At 43.5% G+C, this 16,575-nt stretch overlaps 1 protein-coding gene across 8 annotated transcripts in view; it reads left to right on the top strand.

The window, feature by feature from the left end:
• The window catches only part of CHID1 (chitinase domain containing 1), a 151,026-nt gene that overhangs the window by 78,485 nt on the left and 55,966 nt on the right, over positions 1 to 16,575 (top strand). The window lies entirely within an intron of this gene.

The following is a 16,575-nucleotide window of genomic DNA, read 5'->3' as shown; positions in this document are numbered from 1 at the left end:
TTATCCTTCAGCTTTTTCCAAGTGACTCTGTTGCCCTGGATCCCAAAAACCTTAGGGTAAAGGAGACCTATTGAGCACTTGATTTGAACATTCAAATGAAGGATTTTAAGAAAAAATGGCCTAAGCCCTTGGATATATGCATTGTAAAGTGAAAAACTTCATATTAAATCAGACTTTGCACCAGTGAGGAAAAACAGCCATAATAACATTGCAGTTATAAAAGCCATTTTCATTATTTAGGGAGGGTTTGCACTTCAGATACATGTGTGGGAGGAGAGGAACCATTGGTTTAAAATTTTGGGTGGCTTTTATGGATATCATTTCCTTCAGCTGAAGCAATTGTGAAAAACTTTATATAGTACACTATTTTATCCCCCAAGTTGCATCTCCTTTTAATGACAGTCAGACTGAGAGGTTTTGAGTAAGACTATAAAAGGCACGAGGTTACACACACACACACTGTATATTTACTTCCTCAGTAGATCAAATTCTGTTCTCAGAATTTCTCCATCTCTTAAATTAAAGAATAGGTTTATTCTGTTTTTCTAAAGTTTAGCTACCTTTTCATGATATCTTGAGAAAAGTTTTCACCTTTGAGCATGTGTGCTAATACATTGCCTTCCAGTGAAAATAAAAATAACTCTTTAACGGTTATGTGGAGGAAGTGAGATACTGTAAAATGCCTATCATGATGAGTGTCATGGGAAGAAATTGCCTGAGTAGGTACAATTGCTTAGCCACTGGTGGAAATTAGGCCACCATTGTCAGACATGGCTGGAAGATCTTTGCTGCTGCTGTGATGTTATCCCCTGGTACTGCACTTTTTAGCGGGGCGAGGGAGGACAGAAATAGAGTGAATGCCAATAATCCCCTCTTATGGGATAAGATAAAAGCATGTCCTTGGAATATTTACTTACCTTTATACCCTTAGGAAAAGGGTTAAACCTGCTTCTAGAAACATCAGTGTCCTAATTCACATTTCATACTAAGCTAAAGCATGGCCTTAGCACAAGGGTTCCCAAACTAGTCTGCGAGCTTCATGTCTTCAGCATGTCTTTAGCTATAAAATTAAAACCCATACAGCCTCTAGCACTATGCATTACAATTGCTACAACAAGCAGAAAAATTATTAAGTGGTCCACCAAGAACCTCAGCAATTTTCAGTGGTCCTTGGAGGGAAAGGCTTGGGAACCACTGGCTTAGTGTGAATGTGCAGCTTCTGGGCAAGCAGATTGCAGCTGCTTTGCTCCTCCCTGGTGGTTCTGCTGCTGTACCGTGCTGAGCTAAGCCATAGTTTGGCTTAGTGCGCTGTCCAAAAACGGACTCTCCTGGACAAACCATGAGCCATAAACCATAGGACAAACTTTGGTTACAGCCCATAATTAGTCTGGAGGGAGTTAGAGCTCCCCTCTGAAGGCTCACATGTTCACACTAAGCCATGGTTTGGCTTAGTGTGACGTGCAAGCCAAACCAGTGCCGGATAAGCTTCTGTTCTTGACTCAGATTGCAGCCTGTTCAATTTTATTCCAGAGAGCTCAGTAGGATCCTGTTCTGGTGTGTCTAGGCAAGAGAGAGAGAGGCTGGTTTTGTATTAAATTTTAGGATGACCTACTGAGCGTGCAATTTATTTATTATTTGATTTATATCCCGCCCATCTGCATATCTTATTGATATTTCTCCCTCCAATTTTCACATCTCCTTCATCTTGGTCCAATCCCGCTTTCCATATGATACGTTCTGCGTATAGATTAAACAAGTAGGGTGATAAAATGCACCCCTGTCTCACCCTTTCCAATGGGGAACCAGTCATTTTTGCCATATTCTGTCCTTACAGTAGCCTCTTGTCCAGAGTTGCGCATCAGAACAATCAGATGCTGTGGTACCCCCATTTCTTTTAAAGCATTCCATAGTTTTTTATGATCTACACAGTCAGAGGCTTTGCTGTAATCTATAAAGCACAGGATGATTTTCTTCTGAAATTCCTTGGTCCGTTCCATTATCCAACGTATGTTTGCGATATGATCTCAGGTACCTCTTCCCTTTCTAAATCCAGCTTGGATGTCTGGCATTTCTCGCTCCATATATGGTAAGAGCCTTTGTTGTAGAATCTTGAGCATTGCTTTACTTGCATGGGATATTAAGGCAATAGTTCGAAAATTTCACTCTCACTAACTTGTAGCAACTCTATTGGTATGCCATCTGTTCCTGGTGATTTGTTTCTTCCAAGTATTTTAAGAGCAGCTTTCACCTCACATTCTAAAATTTCTGGTTCTTCATCATATAGTTCCTCTGTGAATGAATCTGTCATCCTTGTATCTCTTTTATATAATTCTTCAGGGTAGAGGAAGGCAATGGTAAACCACCTCTGAATACTGCTCACCATGAAAACCCTATTCATAGGGTCGCCATAAGTCGGGATCGACTTGAAGGCAGTTCATTTCCATTTTCAGTGTATTGCTTCCATCTTCCTTTTATTTCATCTTGGTCAGTCAGTGTGTTCCCCTGTGGATTATTCAACATCCCTACTCTTGGTTTAAATTTCCCTTTAATTTCTCTAATCTTTTAGAATAGGGCTCTTGTTCTACCTTTTTTGTTGTCCTCTTCTATTTCTATGCAGTAACTATAGTTGTAGTTCTCTTTGTCCCTACGTACTAGTCACTGTATTATTGCATTTAGGGTTCTGATTGTGTTTCTATCTCACTGTAGTATATTCTTCGTTTGGTTAACCTTTAATTAGAAGCCTAAATGCTGAAAATCCCAGAGCAAGCATGTTTTGAGCTAAAACATTGAAGAGTGATTTAAAGTAGAACATCTTTACAATCTTTAAAGCACACACACAAGCAGATATTTTTTCACGATTTGTGTATATTTGTATAGTATCCTTAACCTAGTTTTGGTTAGTAGCACAGCAATCATGATAGATCTACTTCATGGAAGTTTTATTTCTTTTGAATAGCTTCATCCATTATCACTTAAGATTGCTTTATGCCTGGGCTCCCACTCTGTTATCTGTCACTGCTGGCACTGACAAAGTGAAAAACATGAGTTTTTAATAGATATAGCGTCTCTCAAACCCTGGATTCTCAAATGAAGATCACTGAGTCACCCCTATTTCTCTCCCTTGTAAATATACAAGAAGAGTTGTGTGCCCTGCTTTGCTGCCGCTAGGATAAAATTTCAGAGGTATGCACACCATACTTTTAAAGCACGTGGCTTCCCACAAAGAATCCTGGGTACTGTAGTTTACCCCTCACAGAACTACAGTTCACAGCATCCTCACAAGCTGCAGTTCCCAGGATTCTTTTGGAGAAGTCATGTACTTTAAATGTATGGTGTGTACGCAGCCTTTCACAGCTCCCCTTCAAGATTTAATCAGGATTCCTAGAGATCCTGCATAACCTTTCACCTTGAGTTGACATGTCTCTCTCTCTCCCCTCTCCCCAAATCTGAAATACAAATTGTGCAACTGTATTCAGTCCTCAGAACGATGTTCACATCTATGAGCCTTTTCACATTAGACCTCTGAAGATGCTGGTGCATAGTTATGTGACTACCTGTTTAGATATGCAATCAAACACTGTATATTTGGACTATCTTTCATTTTTTAAGACAACAGGCGGCATGACACGTTTCCCAAGATATTATTTTTTGTTGTATTTAGCAGCAAATTACAGCGCTAGAGAGTCAGTCACTAGCCCCAATTCAATAAGCTTTTGTTGAGAGTTCCAAATTGTGCAGCAAGGCTTCTGTGCTTTTCTTTCCTCTCCCCTGCCCTCCCTCTCTCACACAAACCCGCATCCTGAAACAGCACTCTACGCTGCTGGACAGACCATCAAACCGGGGTGAACCTCGGAAGCTGAATTGTCTGCAGCCTGAAGATCTATTGCTGGGAGAAAAGCACATCCTAGTGCCTAGAGGGTGTCTTTAGATCATGTCTATGCTAGAAATGTTTCTAACAAAAAATTATGGATTGAGTTTCTGTGAAGGTCTTTTAATCCAACTGCAAAATCTTATAGTTCAGCACTTTTGTGAAAGCATTTGCAGTGTGTGGCTATTATTCTCCAAGGGTGTGTGTGTGATATAATCCACAGGCAGGACCTGTATATTCTTCCCCCACCCCTTCAACCCTTATATAGTGTCTGGCAATATCAAGCACATTTTGAAATAACAAATGAATTGGTTTAAACTATGTGTTTGGTGTGGTGCTCTGCTGCTCGGGGAGGTGCAGGAGGAGCAGTGAATGTTCAGTACTTCTTCGCTAGAGCCAACTTCTTCAAAAATTATATCATCCACGCTTGTTATTCCTTTCAGAAGGCCATTGCACTCTCTTTTATTCTATGTGTTATGCTACCAATAAAATTTAAATCTAGACTATTAAGTCAACATGTCTTGGAGAAAGGAGCAATCTTCTCAAATTAGATAATTTACTGCAAGAAGACTAGTTTTATCAGAGTCTTTCCACTGCAAATTAGTTATAGAATGCATGAGATTAGGCAGCTGATTGATTATTGTAGCTGAACAAAGAAACACTCTGGTTTAAAGGGGAAATCTGCTTTACCTTTTCTGAAGCTATTGTAAAATTTTGATGATTTATAATTATTATGTTTTGAATACATTTAAGTAGCATCAGTATACTATGTTGGTTTTAACTATAAATCAAAATGACCACGTTTGCAAGTGAAGGTGGAATGGAGAACAGTGTGTGTGTGAGAACAAAGTGACCCAGTTTGCATATACCACAAACCATACACTAAGCCGTACACTAGAGATTACCACAAAAAGCAGTATGCTGCTTCTGTATGCTTAAGTTTTTGTATCTCAAGCAAACAGTATGCTGCTTCTCTATGCTCACATGATGTGACCCAGCACTTGCGGTTTTTTTCTCTCCAAACAAACCACAAACTGAAGACAATGTTTGTTCTTGACTAGGGATGAGGAGGAATTTGATTCAGTTTGCATTTAAAGGTGAGCCTACCTAATTTGCACTTTCCAAAAAATATGCAAATCAAAACAAAGGCATTCTTTGAAATTAGCACTTCTACAATTTTGCAGTGCAGTTCTCCAGCAAAGTAATGTGTGTAAAAATAAACAAAAAATGCTCATGTAGTAGGGTAGAATTTGCATAAAATGCATACATTATTGAATATAGCATACCAGAAATGCATTATATAAGGGAAATTGCTTTGAAAAAAAGTATGCATTAGGAGACGTTTGCGCTAAAATGCTGATGAATTCGGCAACAGCTGTATCCTCCAGTCCAATTGTAATGATGTTCTTCTTCATGACAAAAGTTCCACCAAATTTTGAACTTTGTTTAATCAAAAACAAGTTGGGAGACTCAGACAGAATGTTCTTGCTTTGAGTGAGATAAATATGCCCACTAAGTTAAGAACTTAAAATAGTTGTTCACTCTTTTATAACCTTAACCTGCTTGGATAATAAAAGTAATAAAATAATTTCCTGCGATACCTTTTGTTCCACAAGCCTTACATAACCTATGCAGTTTATGTTGAAACCCTTCTTGCATACACTTAACAGAGACTGCAAAAAACCAACAGACCTCTTTATATATGTTTCTCTATACCTATACCAGTTTACAGATTCCTCCACCCATGCGTATGCATGCCACTCCCCCTGACCTGAGTCAGCAGTCTATGCTCTAATCTGGACTGACCCATTTACGTAGTGCTGATCATGCACAGCACAATTGGTCAGCTAGGTCAGGCACTGATTGAGGGCCCCCAGGGCTGGCCAAGGGCCCCTGGGGCTGAGAGGCTGGAGATCCTGCTCCACAGTCCCCGCCAGCATTGGGTTGTAGGGCACAACCAGACAGTACCGCAGAGTGGGAGCTCCACTCTCCGAGGTGATGCAGGCTTAAATATGCCTAGTGACACCACTACTTGCATCACTGCATAAGTGCGCTGCATTTGCATGCCTGCCATCGGCCAAGCTGGTGGTGGGAGTGTCAATGTGTCAGTGTGCATGCCTGCTATCACCCAAGATGGGGGGGGTGTTGATGCCCCGCCATCATCTTGGGCAGTGGTGGGCATATGCGCTGATGCAGCGACACAAGATATGGCACAACTAGGTGTATTAAAGCATGCATGTAGGGGTGTGTGGCAGTCCGGTGCCAGCCCTCACACTAATAGCCTTGGTCAATTTAAAACACATACTGGACCAGTTTACCTTGAAAGACTGTCTTCCCCTTCACTGCTTGGTATGGGCTTTATGATCAGCAAACAGAACCTGGTTAGTTTTGCTGCAACCTGAAGATACTGACTTATGGTAACATAGAAGCAGGCTTTTTCACTGGTGGCACCAATGTTATGGAATGCTCTCCCTGTTGAAATATAAGAGGCCACACTGCTATTGGTGTTCCACTGGAACACATTTGTTTAGATAAGATCTCCAGACTTAAACCTTCTGTTTTGATTGCTGTTTTAACTATTATGCTGTTTTAATGGGCTTGTCTGTCATATATTTTAATTATGAATGTTTTAATACTTTGATGTAATTTTGTTACGTATTGTGTATTTTAATTATGGGTAGCTGTAATCTGCATTATGTTTGTTATTTTGCTCTTGGCTTTTGTGAACTGCCTTGGTCTTTCTGCTCGAAATGAAGGGCAGTATATCAGTTCTTTTGATGATGATGGAGGTGTGGTAGTAGTAGTATATAGAAGAGTAAAAGCCACCCTAAACTTTCACATTAGCTATTTAAAATTCTAGAGATGTTGGATCTAGAACTAAAGCATTCATTTCTTTAACTGTCATAGTTGATTATTAACTAGAGATGATGAATTTGGGGGATGGAGATGAGGAGATGTAGTTTTCAGCAGTAGATTAGTCATTTGTAACTGATCCCACCAGATGTATATTTTTAAAGAAAATACACAAATTATATTGCATTCAGATAATTAAAATGTCAAAACAGTTTTCACGTTTCATTGCTTAATTAAGAGCAATAAAGTCCATGCTAAGAATGAATCTGAAATTTCAGCACTAATCACACAAATGCCAGTGTCAGCATCATAATGGGATGCACAAATCTGGCAGTAATGAGGCTGTGGCTATTGTGGAAATTAACATGAGTGTTGGCACAAATTGCACAGCAAGTTTTATTCTAGTTGTATTAATTGTATTCCCAAGCACAGAATTTTAACAAACTACAATTAACTAGTGGAAGCCATGCAACTACGTGTGGCTGTGATAGGCTAGGGAAGTGTGTGTGTTTTTCTCTTTCTAGCTCAGTGTACAAGTATGTTTGTCTGCTCCATTTTCCTCCAGATTACCCAAATCATATCAGCTGACTCAGCTAGCTGATGTGGTTGGTTGAAACATCATGCTACACTATGGATGATAGGACTAGGAACACTGACATCTATTACTGTGTTTGTGTTTCAGCATATCCACAGGTCACTAAGCAAATTAGGTAGAACTGTAATGTGTTCATTGCAGGCTAGTAGAACTTCTGATCCAATCTGAATGCAGCCAACAAGGCATGTACTGAAGCCCATCAGGAGTGCAATAGACCACTTGTTTTGCTATCTGCCCATGACTTACAAGATTAGGAGGTGTTGCTAGAGCTGCACTAAAGGGTGCAGGTCCAGGGCCCCACACTGTCCAGGGGGGTCCCAAATGACCCACCATCAATACTTTTACCTAAATATGAGGCAGTCAAGGTTTGTGCTGCCACTTCTCCCTCCCTGTGAACTTCAGATTTGTTTTTGTGGCTCCAGTGCAGCAGCAATGCTGTCACTCTCCCCATCACTCTGAGGAAGGGGGGATGTCCTTCTTTAGAGTGATAGGCCCAGGACCTCCGCTACTTTGTTCTGGCAGCTAATCTTTTTTTAAACTCGTTATATCATTATATGATGTGGGTTCTGGAAAAGGATATGAGGGCCAGTTTGCATGTTACCACCGCTTATAATGAGATGATAAGGTCAGCATGAATTATGTCTCATCAATATAGTTTTATTGGCATATGGTAAAATGTCATTATTATACTGTACCGTCATATTAGATTCAAGTGACACTCCATTTAGATGTGACCCAGGAATCCTTGGGGGGATACTGGCAGACAAGGGCAGAAAGATGCCTTGAGCTAATACACACTTTTAAAAGAACTGAAAGAGAAGAAGGAGGATAGGTTGTCAAACTTTTACAATGGAATGGTGGGGGGCTGAAGGAAAGAAAGTGAGCAAAAGACAGAGGTCCTAAAAGGTGGATGGAAGCTAGCAGCTGGGTTATTCATTATGACATAAACAAATGAGAAGAAACCTGGGCTGATAACTTTTGGCACCCAGTCAGCTGTTTCCCTAAATTCTTCCTGGCATTCAAAGCTATAAAATAGAAAAGACAGAGTTGACACTCTCCTGTTAATCCTAGACTGCTTCTAAATAGAGAACAAATTGGACTCTTTTGAAGAGAAGTATTCAGATCTGTATGCTTTGTACCACCTTTCTACATGGAATGTTATTTTTTATTTAAATTACAGCTGCCATCACCTGTTCAGCTGCTGTTCATTGTCTTCCCTTTATAAGTATCCTGGAAGTATTAGTGTGGAATGCTCATGTTTTGTGGGTGGTAGCAGAGTATCAAGGAACTCTAAGGGGGTCTGCAGGTTATGCTGTGTTACCTTTTCTCTCTGTGGTTATTGTGGTTTTGATTCTGCTGCTCTGCATACATTGGCCCATGGCCAAAATCATAGAATTAGGCTGTCGGACAGTATGCTTCCCCTGTTTTTGAAGTTTTGCAATGGTCTCTCTCCAGAAACGAGGCTGGTGATTTAAAGATTTCTTGTGCAATAATTTGCTCCTACCTATAATTGCTCTGAGCAGAAGTTTATAGACTGAAGAGTTCATTGCTGGGATTTTTTTATTATTATTATTCATATCCCGCCCTTCCTCGCAGCAGGAGTTCAGGGTGGCAAACAAAAGCACCAAAAACACTTTAAAACATCATAAAAACAGAGTTTAAAACATATTAAAACAAAACATCTTTAAAAACATTTTTTTAAAAAAATTAAAAATATATATTTTTAAAAAGGTTTAAAACATATTAAAAAGCAGTTGCAACACAAAAGCAGACTGGGATAAGACCTCAACTTAAAAGGCTTGTTGAAAGAGGAAGGTCTTCAGTAGGCGTTGAAAAGATATCAGTGGTGGCGGCTGTCTAATATTTAAGGGGAGGGAATTCTAAAGAGTAGGTGCCACTACACTAAAGGTCCGTTTTCTGTGTTGTGCAGAATGGACCTTCTGATAAGATGGTACCTGCAGGAGGCCCTCACCTGCAACATGCAGTGATCGACTGGGTATATAAGGAATAAGATGGTCTTTCAGGTATCCTGGTCCCAAGCTGTATAGGGCTTTGTACACCAAAACTAGAGCCTTGAACTTAGCCAGGTAGCTAATAGGTAGCCAATGCAATTCTTTCAGCAGCAGGGTGACATGTTGACGATACCCTGCCCCAGGGAGCGGTCTCACTGCTGCATCTTGCACCAGCTGCAGCTTCTGGACCAATCTCAAAGGTAGCCCCACATAGAGTGCATTATAGTAATCCAGTCTTGAGGTTACCAGTGCATGGACAGCAGTGGTCAGGCTATCTCTCTCCATAAATGGTTACAGCTGTCTTATGAGCCAAAACTGGTAAAAGGCACTCCTAGCTACTGAGGTCACCTGGGCCTCTAGAGACAAAGATGGATCCCCAGACTATGAACCTGCTCTCTCAGAGGGAGTACGGCCCCATCCAAAGCAGGCAACTGACCGATTATCTGAACTCAGGAACCACCAAGCCACAGCATCTCCATCTTCCTAGGATTCAGACTCAGTTGATTGGCCCTCATCCAGCCCACCACCGAGTCCAGGCAGAGGTCTGGGCTTGCACATATTCTCCCAATTCAGATGTTACAGAGAAATAGAGCTGGGTACCATCAGTGTATCATCAGTGTACTGCTGACACCTCGCCCTAAAACTCCTGATGATCACTCCAGAGGGCTTCATATAGATGTTAAACAGCATGGGGGGCAAAATGGTACCCTGCAGCACCCCACAGCACAACTGCCAGGGGGCTGAAAGACAGTCACCCAATGTTATTTTCTGAGAACAACCTTGGAGATAGGATCGGAACCACTGTAAAACAGTGCCTCCAATACCCATCTCACCAAGTAGGCCAAGAACTATACCATGGTCAATGGTATCAAAAGCCACTGAGAGATCAAGTAAGAGTAATAGGGTCGCACCTCCCCCTGTCATTCTCCCAATAAAGGTCATCCAAATTGGCGACCAAGGCCAATTGAGTCCCATAACTAGACCTGAACCCAGACTGGAATTGGTAAAATAATCTGTTTCATCCAAGAGTACTTGCAATTGCTGCGCCATAACCCTCTCAATCACCTTCCCTAAGAAGGAGATATTTGTGACAAGTTGGTAATTGTCACAAACCAATGGGTCCAGGGTGGGCTTTTCCCGGAGCGGTCAGATCACCACCTCTTTTAGGGCAGCTGGAACCATTCCCTCCCACAATGATGAATTGACCACACCCTGGATCCACCTGGTCAAACGCCCTTGGCAAGCTTTAATAAGCCAAGAAGGACAAGGGTCAAGAGGACACGTTGCTGGTTGCTTCATCACAAGCACCTTGTCCATGTCATGAGGCTGCATCAACTGAAACAGTTCCCAAGAAATTGTAGCAGACGTTGCACTGAACACCTCACTGGGGACTACAGTAGATGTGGATGGGGCATCAAGATTGCTATGGAGGTGAGCAACTGTACCCTCGAAGTGCCTTGCATACAATTCACAGTGGGCCTCTATAACTCCATTTCCTGGAGTTGACAGTACGGAAATGCTCCACTGGATGGCTACTTGAGGATGCAATGGTGGCAGAGAAGTGGGCAGTCTTCGCCACCTTCACCACCACACAGTAGGCATGGTTATAATGTTTAACTTGTGCCCGATCAGCCTCACAGTATGTCATTCACCACTTGCACTCTATCTAACCAAGGTGCAAACCAGGTTCCACGATGCTGGAGACGGTGCTCGGGGGCAACCGTGTCAAGAGCCTTGCTGTTCCACAGTGTGACAAGGGCTTCAACAGGGTCATCTGCTCTATCTACTGGGAACTCCCCAATGGCATTCAGGAATTGTATGGATTCCATTAGTCTCTGGGGGCAGACCATCTTAATCTGTCCATCACCCCTGCAGGGGAGGATCGGAGTCATAAGTCTAAACTTTACCAGGAAGTGGTCTGACCATGACAGTGGGGTGACATCCACCCCCTCCCATCCCAAGAACACCCCTTCATCCATCTGGAGCAAAAACCAAGTCGAGGGTGTGCCCTGCCCTATGTGTTGGCCGGTGACAACTTGAGACAGCCCCATGGATCTCATGGAGGCCATGAAGTCCTGAGCTGGAACATTAGAGGCAACCTCAGCATGGACATTGAAATCAGCCAGTACTATCATTCTGGGCTCCTCCAGTACTACAGCCAAGATGGCCTCTGCCAGCTCAGTCAGAGAAGCTGCTGGGCAACAGGGTGGACAGTACACCAGCAGCAACCCTAGTTTACTGTCTCCTCAGCCTGACACCAGGTGCAGCTTTCACAGCCAGCTCCAAGACAGAGTGTTTTCCTGGTGACAGAGATGGAAGTTTTGTTGGTGTCACCCCTTTGGTGGCAACCTCACTGGTGGCAGACCCACCACCCAAGGGCAGCCGGGCTTTTATGCCCCCTGGCCCAGTCAGGAGCTGATGCAAGAGGATGCAACATTAACTGCAGCCTTTCACTGGAGCCAGGGTCAGCCAGGGGCTCCCAGTCCTTGCAGCAATCACCAGGGACTTAGCTGTCTCAAGAGACAGCAACCCAGAGGAGAGAGAGAGCTAGCACCCAGATGCTCAGATACTCCCTCCCAGGGCAAGTCTTCTCCAGTCCCCCAGTGCTGCAGCTGTTCCCCTGTTTTTCTCATAAGAACATAAGAACATAAGAAGAGCCTGCTGGATCAGGCCAGTGGCCCATCTAGTCCAGCATCCTGTTCTCACAGTGGCCAACCAGGTGCCTGGAGGAAGCCCGCAAGCAGGACCCGAGTGCAAGAACACTCTCCCCTCCTGAGGCTTCCGGCAACTGGTTTTCAGAAGCATGCTGCCTCTGACTAGGGTGGCACAGCACAGCCATCACGGCTAGTAGCCATTGATAGCCCTGTCCTCCATGAATCTGACTAATCTTCTTTTAAAGCCATCCAAGCTGGTGGCCATTACTGCATCTTGTGGGAGCAAATTCCAGCTATGCGCTGAGTAAAGAAGTACTTCCTTTTGTCTGTGCTGAATCTTCCAACATTCAGCTTCTTTGAATGTCCAGGAGTTCTAGTATTATGAGAGAGGGAGAAGAACTTTTCTCTATCCACTTTCTCAATGCCATGCATAATTTTATACACTTCTATCATGTCTCCTCTGACCCGCCTTTTCTCTAAACTAAAAAGCCCCAAATGCTGCAACCTTTCCTCGTAAGGGAGTCGCTCCATCCCCTTGATCATTCTGGTTGCCCTCTTCTGAACCTTTTCCAACTCTATAATATCCTTTTTGAGATGAGGCGACCAGAACTGTACACAGTATTCCAAATGCGGCCGCACCATAGATTTATACAACGGCATTATGATATCGGCTGTTTTAGTTTCAATACCTTTCCTAATTATCCCTAGCATGGAATTTGCCTTTTTCACAGCTGCCGCACACTGGGTCGACATTTTCATCGTGCTGTCCACTACAACCCCTGGTCGATCCTGGTCGGTCACCGCCAGTTCAGACCCCATGAGCGTATATGTGAAATTAAGATTTTTTGCTCCAATATGCATAATTTTACACTTGTTTATATTGAATTGCATTTGCCATTTTTCCGCCCATTCACTCAGTTTGGAGAGATCTTTTTGGAGCTCTTCACAATCCCTTTTTGTTTTAACAACCCTGAACAATTTAGTGTCGTCAGCAAACTTGGCCACTTCACTGCTCACTCCTAATTCTAGGTCATTAATGAAGAAGTTGAAAAGTACAGGTCCCAATACCGATCCTTGAGGGACTCCACTTTCTACAGCCCTCCATTGGGAGAACTGTCCATTTATTCCTACTCTCTGCTTTCTGCTTCTTAACCAATTCCTTATCCACAAGAGGACCTCTCCTCTTATTCCATGACTGCTAAGCTTCCTCAGAAGTCTTTGGTGAGGTACCTTGTCAAACGCTTTTTGAAAGTCTAAGTACACTATGTCCACTGGATCACCTCTATCTATATGCTTGTTGACACTCTCAAAGAATTCTAATAGGTTACTGAGACAGGACTTTCCCTTGCAGAAGCCATGCTGGCTCTGCTTCAGCAAGGCTTGTTCTTCTATGTGCTTAGTTAATCTAGCTTTAATCATACTTTCTACCAGTTTTCCAGGGACAGAAGTTAAGCTAACTGGCCTGTAATTTCCGGGATCCTCTCTGGATCCCTTTTTGAATATTGGCGTTACATTTGCCACTTTCCAGTCCTCAGGCACGGAGGAGGACCCGAGGGACAAGTTACATATTTTAGTTAGCAGATCAGCAATTTCACCTTTGAGTTCTTTGAGAACTCTCAGGTGGATGCCATCCGGGCCCGGTGATTTGTCAGTTTTTATATTGTCCATTAAGCCTAGAACTTCCTCTCTCGTTACCACTATTTGTCTCAGTTCCTCAGAATCCCTTCCTGCAAATGTTAGTTCAGGTTCAGGGATCTGCCCTATATCTTCCACTGTGAAGACAGATGCAAAGAATTCGTTTAGCTTCTCTGCAATCTCCTTATCGTTCTTTAGTACACCTTTGACTCCCTTATCATCCAAGGGTCCAATCGCCTCCCTAGATGGTCTCCTGCTTTGAATGTATTTATAGAATTTTGTGTTGTTGGTTTTTATGTTCTTAGCAATGTGCTCCTCAAATTCTTTTTTAGCATCCCTTATTGTCTTCTTGCATTTCTTTTGTCAGAGTTTGTGTTCTTTTTTATTTTCTTCATTCGGACAAGACTTGCATTTTCTGAAGGAAGACTTTTTTCCTCTAAGAGCTTCCTTGACTTTGCTCGTTAACCATGCTGGCATCTTCTTGGCCCTGGCGGTACCTTTTCTGATCTGCGGTATGCACTCCAGTTGAGCTTCTAATATAGTGTTTTTAAACAACTTCCAAGCATTTTCGAGTGATGTGACCCTCTGGACTTTGTTTTTCAGCTTTCTTTTTACCAATCCCCTCATTTTTGCGAAGTTTCCTCTTTTGAAGTCAAATGTGACCGTGTTGGATTTTCTTGGCAATTGGCCAGTTACATGTATGTTAAATTTAATAGCACTGTGGTCACTGCTCCCAATCGGTTCAACAACACTTACATCTCGCACCAGGTCCCGGTCCCCACTGAGGATTAAGTCCAGGGTTGCCGTCCCTCTGGTCGGTTCCATGACCAACTGGTCTAGGGAATAGTCATTTAGAATATCTAGAAACTTTGCTTCTTTGTCGTGACTGGAACACATATGCGGCCAGTCTATGTCCGGGTAGTTGAAGTCACCCATTACTACCACATTTCCTAGTTTGGATGCTTCCTCAATTTCATATCTCATCTCAAGGTCTCCCTGAGCATTTTGATCAGGGGGATGATAGATCGTTCCCAGTATTAAGTCCCTCCTGGGGCATGGTATTACCACCCACAACGATTCTGTGGAGGAGTCTGCCTCTTTTGGGGTTTCGAGCTTGCTGGATTCAGTGCCTTCTTTCACGTATAGAGCGACTCCGCCACCAATACGTCCTTCCCTGTCCTTCCGATATAGCTTATATCCAGGGATAACCATATCCCACTGGTTTTCTCCATTCCACCAGGTCTCCGTTATGCTCACTATATCAATGCTCTCCTCTAAGACCAAGCACTCCAGTTCTCCCATCTTGGTTCGGAGGCTCCTAGCATTAGCGTACAGGCACTTGTAAGCAGTGTCTCTCTTCAAGTGTCTTTGGCACTTGTGGTTTGGCCTGTGGTAATTTTGCTCTTCTGAATTTATATCCTGTGCCCCTGCTCTCACAATGCCTACTTCTAGGCCTACCCCTTTTAAAATTTCATCATTTCTTTGGTTTTTATCCCAGGGGGGAGGTTTATTCCGAACCGGACCTTTCTCAGCTCCTGTCGGGTTTCCCCCCTCAGTCAGTTTAAAAGCTGCTCTGCTACCTTTTTAATTTTAAGTGCCAGCAGTCTGGTTCCATTCTGGTTCAAGTGGAGCCCATCCCTTTTGTACAGGCCCGGCTTGTCCCAAAATGTTCCCCAGTGCCTAACAAATCTAAACCCTTCCACCCGACACCATCGTCTCATCCACGCATTGAGACTGCAAAGCTGTGCCTGTCTGGCTGGTCCTGCACGTGGACCCGGTAGCATTTCAGAGAAAGCCACCTTGGAGGTCCTGGCTTTCAGCATCCTACCTAGCAACCTAAATTTTGCTTCCAGGACCTCACGGCTGCATTTCCCCATGTCGTTGGTGCCAACGTGCACCACGACCACTGACTCCTCCCCAGCACTGTCTACCAAACTATCTAAACGACGGGCGATATCCGCAACCTTCGCACCAGGCAGGCAAAACACCTTGCGGTCTACACGCCCATCACACACCCCACTGTCTATGTTCCTAATGATCGAATCACCCACTACAAGGATCCCTCCACCCCCTGGAGATATATCCTCAGCACAAGAGGATAGCTGCTCATCCCCCAAGGAATGGGTCCCTTCTAAGGGATCGTTTCCCTCTTCCTCAGCTGGATGCTCTCCTTCCCCGAGACCATCGTTCTCCATGATAGCAGGAGAGCTATCATCGCTGGAGTGGGACACAGCTATAACGTCCCTGAAGGCCTCCTCCACACACCTCTCTGCCTCTCTCAGCTTTTCCAGGTCTGCCACCTTGGCCTCAAGGAAATGAAGTTGTTCCTGGAGAGCCTGGAGCTCATTGCACTGAGAGCACACCCACGACTGCTGTCCAAGAGGCAGATAGTCGTACATGCTGCAGGCTGTGCAAAACACTGGAAAGCCCCCACACGCCTGCTGGCTTCTTACCTGCATAGTTTTGTTTGAGGTTTATTACGTCAATGGGTTGGAGACTGTGGTTTAGTTGAGGTCAGGGAACAGAAGGGCAGAGTGGGGGGCCCTGGCCTCCTCGCCCTGCTGCCGAACTCGCTCTGCTGCTTAACTCGCCTTGACACTTCGTCAGCTGGGGCTCCCTCTAGCTCGTGGAGCCTAATGTAGAGTTTCTATCTTTAGTCCACCCTGCACTTCTTAGCATATATTAATAGTTTTCTATACAATAGAATGCTATCCAATAATACAGCTTTATAAAATCCTACACTTATTTTCATAAGCGTCCGACAAGTGGTGATACTTGATGAGGCAATTTATATGAGAAAAACAAATTATACAGGTCCTGTAGATCTCTTTCAGGTTTTATCACTTCACTGACTTTTCTCCTAGCACTGGGTGTTTCCAGAATGTTGCTATTTTTGGGTGGGTTTCAAACACACCAGCAAATCCAGGTTGCACAATTGTAGGTGATTAGGAGGTCTTG

This window comes from Rhineura floridana, chromosome 2 (assembly GCF_030035675.1).
Source record: "Rhineura floridana isolate rRhiFlo1 chromosome 2, rRhiFlo1.hap2, whole genome shotgun sequence".
NCBI classification, from domain to species: Eukaryota; Metazoa; Chordata; class Lepidosauria; order Squamata; family Rhineuridae; genus Rhineura; species Rhineura floridana.
This window is presented reverse-complemented; position numbering and strand designations above follow the sequence as displayed.